The 6,000-nt window shown below is 51.5% G+C and overlaps 1 protein-coding gene across 11 annotated transcripts in view; it reads left to right on the top strand.

The window, feature by feature from the left end:
* The first annotated feature begins 483 nt into the window (after nucleotides 1-483).
* LOC115653285 (maestro heat-like repeat-containing protein family member 2B) overlaps nucleotides 484-6,000 on the top strand; it is a 28,277-nt gene continuing 22,760 nt past the window's right edge. For 3 of the 11 annotated variants that reach the window (XM_030566332.1, XM_030566330.1, XM_030566340.1), the window contains exons 1-4: nucleotides 485-560; nucleotides 707-814; nucleotides 982-1,047; nucleotides 4,579-4,721. The gene's annotated coding sequence lies outside the window, so the exon portion shown is untranslated. Of the gene's footprint in view, nucleotides 561-706; nucleotides 815-981; nucleotides 1,048-4,578; nucleotides 4,722-6,000 lie in introns of all 11 variants that reach the window. The other 8 variants (XM_030566337.1, XM_030566335.1, XM_030566333.1 and 5 more) reach the window with 6 other exon arrangements.

Raw genomic sequence — 6,000 nt, 5'->3', positions numbered from 1 at the left:
GGCCACCGTACGGAGCTGCGGGATATGCTGCCGCCTGCAGTGCACCCCTGTTCCAGGGGCTCGATTGGCTGAGCTGCCTGCGGAGCAGGACCCAGGTGCTTCAGACCCGGGTGGAGGTAAGCGGGAGGGAGGCACTGGCATGGGGCAGGCTGGTCCTGTCCTGTGCGGCACTCAGCCACGCCCGAGGCCCCACGGGGAGGTGAGGATGGGTGTGGGGACGCCTGGGCTTTGTGCCAGCCCTGCCATGGACTCCCCACTGGCACATCCGAGCTAGCTTGGGGGATGTCTCTTGGCTTGGGGGCTGGGCCGCAGAGAGGGCTGGTGGTGAAGTTTCAGGCCACCAGGGCCCATTGGATTGTGCCATATGAGCCAGGCCAGGACCCCTCCGCCGGAGGAGTGGGTGACGGGTCTCTTTCTCCTTTGCTCCAGGGCCCCGACAAAGCCCACTCTCAGCTGCTGATTGTGGACCAGAGCTTCAAACTTGTGTACCCACTGCTGCATGAGCTCACCTACCAGGCCATGGCCTACGACCTGCTCAGCATTGAGAACGACACCTACAAGTAGGACCTGGCTGCCAGCAGGAGGCGCCCCGCACTCCTCCTCAGGCGGGCTGGGGTGGATGTGACCCAGGCACTTGCGCTGCTCTGCAGCCCCCACACTTGGGGTAGGGGTGCCGCAGCCTGACCCCGTCTCCCCTCCCTCGCAGGTACGAGACGACAGGGACCAGCGACTTGTGGGAGAAAGAGGCGCTGCTGGACGAAGACAACGAACTCTAGGTGCAGCTACGGCACATGCACATCGCTGACATCTCCAAGTGAGCACGCTCAGCTCCGCCCCGACACGCCCCTGTATGCCCTGCCCATACCTTAGATATGCTCCCACGCGTGGCTGGGCTGCTGTGGCTGGCCCCAGGCAAGGCCTCTGCCCTCTATGGGGCACTGCGCTGGAAGGGGCCAGGATCTCACCACCGCCTCCCTCCAGGCCAACATCGAGGACCTGTCCCAGATGCTGAAGAAGATGCCCCAGTACCAGAAAGAGCTGAACAAGGTAACGGGGCTGGAGCTGTTAGTGGGTGGGTAGCAGGGAATTCATTGGGGTTGAAGGACGGGCAGGGTGCTCTGTGGGGCTGGTGAGGGACAGTAGGGACTCTCTGGGGGACAGGGCACTCTGGGGCACTCCGCTTTACTGCCTGATGAGAGCTGCTGACCTGTCCCGTCGGGCAGAGCCATTTTCCCCCCAAGTGCTGTGTGGCACCATGGGCAACAGCCTGCCCGTCAGTGCCCAGAGCTGCCCCATTAGCCCCAGCAATGGCAGCCCTTGGGTAACGCCCGCGTCTTAGAATCATAGAATATCAGGGTTGGAAGGGACCTCAGGAGGTCATCTAGTCCAACCCCCTGCTCAAAGCAGGACCAACTCTAACTAAATCATCTCCGCCACGGCTTTGTCAAGCATGACCTTAAAAAACCTCTAAGGAAGGAGATTCCACCGCCTCTCTAGGTAACCCATTCCAGTGCTTCACCACCCTCCTAGTGAAAAAGTTTTTCCTAATATCCAACCTAAACCTCCCCCACTGCAACTTGAGACCGTTACTCCTTGTTCTGTCATCTGCCACCGCTGAGAACAGTCTAGATCCATCCTCTTTGGAACCTCCTTTCAGTTAGTTGAAAGCAGCTATCAAATCCCCCCTCATTCTTCTCTTCTGCAGACTAAACAATCTCAGTTCCCTCAGCCTCTCCTCATAGGTCCTGTGCTCCAGCCCCCTAATCATTTTTGTTGCCCTCCGCTGGACTGGTTCCAATTTTTCCACATCCTTCTTGTAGTGTGGGGTCCAAAACTGGACACAATACTCCAGACGAGGCCTCACCAATGTCGAATAGAGGGGAATGATCACGTCCCTTGATCTGCTGGCAGTACCCCTACTTATACAGCCTAAAATGCCGTTAGCCTTCTTGGCAACAAGGGCACGCTATTGACTCATATCGAGCTTCTCATCCACTGTAACCCCTAGGTCCTTTTCTGCAGAACTGCTTCCTAGCCATTCGGTCTCTAGTCTGTAACAGTGAATGGGATTCTTCCGTCCTAAGTGCAGGACTCTGCACTTGTCCTTATTGAACCTCATCAGGTTTCTTTTGGCCCAGTCCTCTAATTTGTCTAGGTCTCTCTGTAGCCTATCCCTACCCTCCAGCATATCTACTACTCCTCCCAGTTTAGTGTCATCTGCAAACTTGCTGAGAATGCAGTCCACGCTGTCCTCCAGATCATTAATGAAGATATTGAACAAAACCGGCCCCAGGACCGACCCTTGGGGCACTCTGCTTGAAACCGGCTGCCAAGTAGACATGGAGCCGTTGATCACTACCCGTTGAGCCCGACGATCTAGCCAGCTTTCTATCCACCTTATAGTCCATTCATCCAGCCCATACTTCTTTAACTTGCTGGCAAGAATACTGTGGGAGACCGTATCAGAAGCTTTGCTAAAGTCAAGGAATAACACATCCATTCCTTTCCCCTCATCCACAGACCCAGTTATCTCCTCACAGAAGGCAATTAGGTTAGTCAGGCATGACTTGCCCTTGGTGAATCCATGCTGACTGTTGCAGATCACTTTCCTCTCCTCTAAGTGCTTCAGAATTGATTCCTTGAGGACCTGCTCCATGATTTTTCCAGAGACTGAGGTGAGGCTGGCCTGTAGTTCCCTGGATCCTCCTTTTTCCCTTTTTTAAAGATGGGCACTACATGAGCCTTTTCCAGTCATCTGGGACCTCCCCCGATCGCCATGAGTTTTCAAAGATAATGGCCAATGGCTCTGCAATCACATCCACCAACTCCTTTAGCACCCTCGGATGCAGTGCATCCGGCCCCATGGACTTGTGCTCATCCAGTTTTTCTAAATAGTCCCGAACCACTTCTTTCTGCACAGAGGCCTGTTCACCTTCTCACCATACTGTGCTGCCCAGTGCAGCAGTCTGGGAGCTGACCTTGTTTGTGTAGACAGAGCCTTGCTCCTGCAGCTCTCGGGAGAGGGCCTTGGTGGGCTTCCAAACCAGCCCGTTGGAGCCGCTCCTAGTGCCACTGAGCCATGTGCCAACGGAAAGCTCCTGGCCACTGGCACAGGTACCCTGACAGCTGCTGGTCTCCAAGCCCCAGCCTCGTGCTGACTAACAGAGAAACCGTGGGCTGCTTTGGAAGCTGCTTCCTCCTCCTGATCCTCTCCTCCCGCTCCCCTGCTCCATCCCAGAGGGCGGGTGCTGTAGGGCACTGACTTGGCCATGCAGATGTGGGTTGGGGCCTGGGCTGAGCCAGGTTTGGCGCAGGGGTGGCCTGGCTGGGTGCACCCTGTTTGTGATCATCTGGGCCTGGCCTAGGCCACATTAGGCTAGCGCCCCTTCAAGCCCCATGCCCCTGGCTGGTTCACGGGAGGGGTAGGGAGGGCAGGCGGCTGCTTCCCAGCCCAGCTGGGGGCTGCCCTGGCTGGGAGACAGGCAGAGGGAGAAAATGCAGTTCCTCTCAGCAGCACTAGGGGCACCAGCCAGGTCAGGCACTCTCAGCCTGTGCGCTCCCTGCAGCCCAGACTCTGCATTGCACCTCTCCTATGCCCATACCCATCACACCCTGCCATGGCTTTCCCAGCACCTGCCAGCCTCAGAGTGCCCCAGGCTTCGCAAAATATGATCCCAGTCCGTCAGGGGGTTTGGAAAATGCCCAGCAGCATCCGTGTGATATGAAACCTCAGTAACAGGCACCCAGAGCGGGAGTGACTCTCATGGATTTGGGGGCAGAGCTGGGCATGGAACCAGGAATCCTGCCTCCCAGCCACTGATCTAACCACTGGACCCTACTCCCCTCCCAGAGCTCAGCGCAGAACCCAGATGTCCTGCCTCCCAGCCCTCTCTGCTCTCTCCATATTTCTGTCCCCTCGTACCCCTACTAATAATTGCACATGCAGCTTGCTGGGGAATGTGCCCTGGAAGAGGTCAGTCCCTTCGAGCCCAGCAGGCCCTGTTTCCCCTGCCCCCTGGGCCAGCTCCTCTCTCCCTGCTGGGCAAATGAGCACTGCATGCCTGCTGTGGATGGGGTGAGAGACCGTGGCACCTGTGATCTGCTGCTGGCCTCAGCCCTGGGGACTGGTGGGAATGCAGTGCTGTGACGTTGCACTCTATATGATTTTATAAAAATATATAAGGTAACTGGAATATGCTTCATGCAAAAGGTCTCTTGTAAGGTATCATTACAAAGCATATAATCTACTGAGCGTGGTCATCCTATTTGTATAAATGTATCCCTCTTGTATCTGAAACTAGAAAGATGAAATATCACTCTGAGGGCCTATTGTAATTATGCAATACAAATAATCACATGCTGATCTACAGAAATACTTTTGTACCGTGGCCATCCCCACTGGTTTAAGAGATTAGTCACTGAAAATGGAAGTATGTGAACTTGACATCTGCGTTTAACTCAGTCCCCTCGTTCTTTCTGCTCAATACACGCTCGGTGGTAGGTATGTCCACATAATAAGGTTATGAAGATGGGTCTATGGGAGGGTTTGACTTCCTGTACCATGGTCTGCTATTGCAGGAAGGAGGTTTGCTGGGAAGAGATGGGGTCTGTCTGTCAAGAAGGAGAAGAACATCTTGGTGCACTGACTCACCAACCTTATGAGAAGAGCTTAAAACTAAGTTCAGAGGGGGCAGGTGAAAAAAGCCACCAGGTGAAAAAAGGTAATCTTAATAGCGGACTAGATCTTTGGGGAGAAGTAGATATGGAAAATTGCAGTAGAATTATAGGAGAAACAAGAGGGAAATCCATGGAGGCATCTGCTTAACATCTTAGATGTCTATACACAAATGCAAGGAGTAATAATAATGGGGAATAAACAGTAAGAACTGGGAGTTTTAGTACATAAGTCATAACTGAGCTTAACTGGCATCACAGATACTCGATGGGCTAAATCTCATGACAGGAATATTGGTATAGAGGGCTATAGCTTGGTCAGGAAGGACAGGCAGGAAAAAGAGAGAGGAAGTATTGCATTGTACACTTGTTCTGAGGTCCAGAAGGAGGTGAGAAGCAGACCAGTTGAAAGTCTCTGAGTAAAGATGGAAGAGGGAAAAAACAGGGGTGATGTCCTGGTAGGGGTCTATTACAGACCACCAAATCAGGAAGAGGAGGGAGATGAGGCATTTCTAGAACAAATATCAGGATCTGTGTTTTGGATATTTCTGTTAATAATGGGGGACTTTACCTACCCAGACATCTGTTGAAAAAGGAATATGGCAAAACACAAAATTATCCAGTAAATTCCAGAAATGTACTGAGGACAATGCTTTGTTTCAGAAAATGGAGGAAGTAAGCAGGGGGACAGCCATTTTAGACTTGATTCTGACCAACAGGGAGGAGCTGGTTGTGAAGGTAAAGGTGATTTGGGTGAAAGTGATCATGAATGATAGATTTCATGATTCTAAGGAAAGGAAGGAGTGAGAATGATAGAAGAAGGACTACAAAAAACAGACTTTAACATACTCAGAGAATTGGTAGGTAGCCACCCATGTGGAAAATATCGAAGGCATAAAGGAGTTCAGGAAAGCTGGCAGTTTCTCAAGGAGACAATATTAAAGGACAACCACCAATGCAAAGGAAAGATAGGAAGAATAGTAAGAGGCCAATATGGCTCCATCAGAAGTTTTTTAATGACCTGAAAATCATAGCAAGGGACAAATGTAATTGGAATTCTTTTTCCATATGGTTTACTGCAAAGAGTGTCATCATTTTGAATGCTTTAAAGGCAGCATCACTTCCAAAATCAAGAGTTGGCTCTACATATGGCCATATATAGGACACCAGACTATATTAAACACAATAAACATTAATTTAGTTGATTTGTTTGGCAGGACATGGAAATTAAGTATAAATTTCAGTTCATTGTAAAACAACATAAAATCAATATTTGTAATACAGTTCAATAAGGTTTCATCAGGCTTTCTGATCAACCAAATTAAA

Source organism: Gopherus evgoodei, chromosome 6 (assembly GCF_007399415.2).
Source record: "Gopherus evgoodei ecotype Sinaloan lineage chromosome 6, rGopEvg1_v1.p, whole genome shotgun sequence".
NCBI classification, from domain to species: Eukaryota; Metazoa; Chordata; order Testudines; family Testudinidae; genus Gopherus; species Gopherus evgoodei.
The sequence above is the reverse complement of the archived record's forward strand: the minus strand, read 5'-3'. Positions and strand labels throughout refer to the sequence as shown.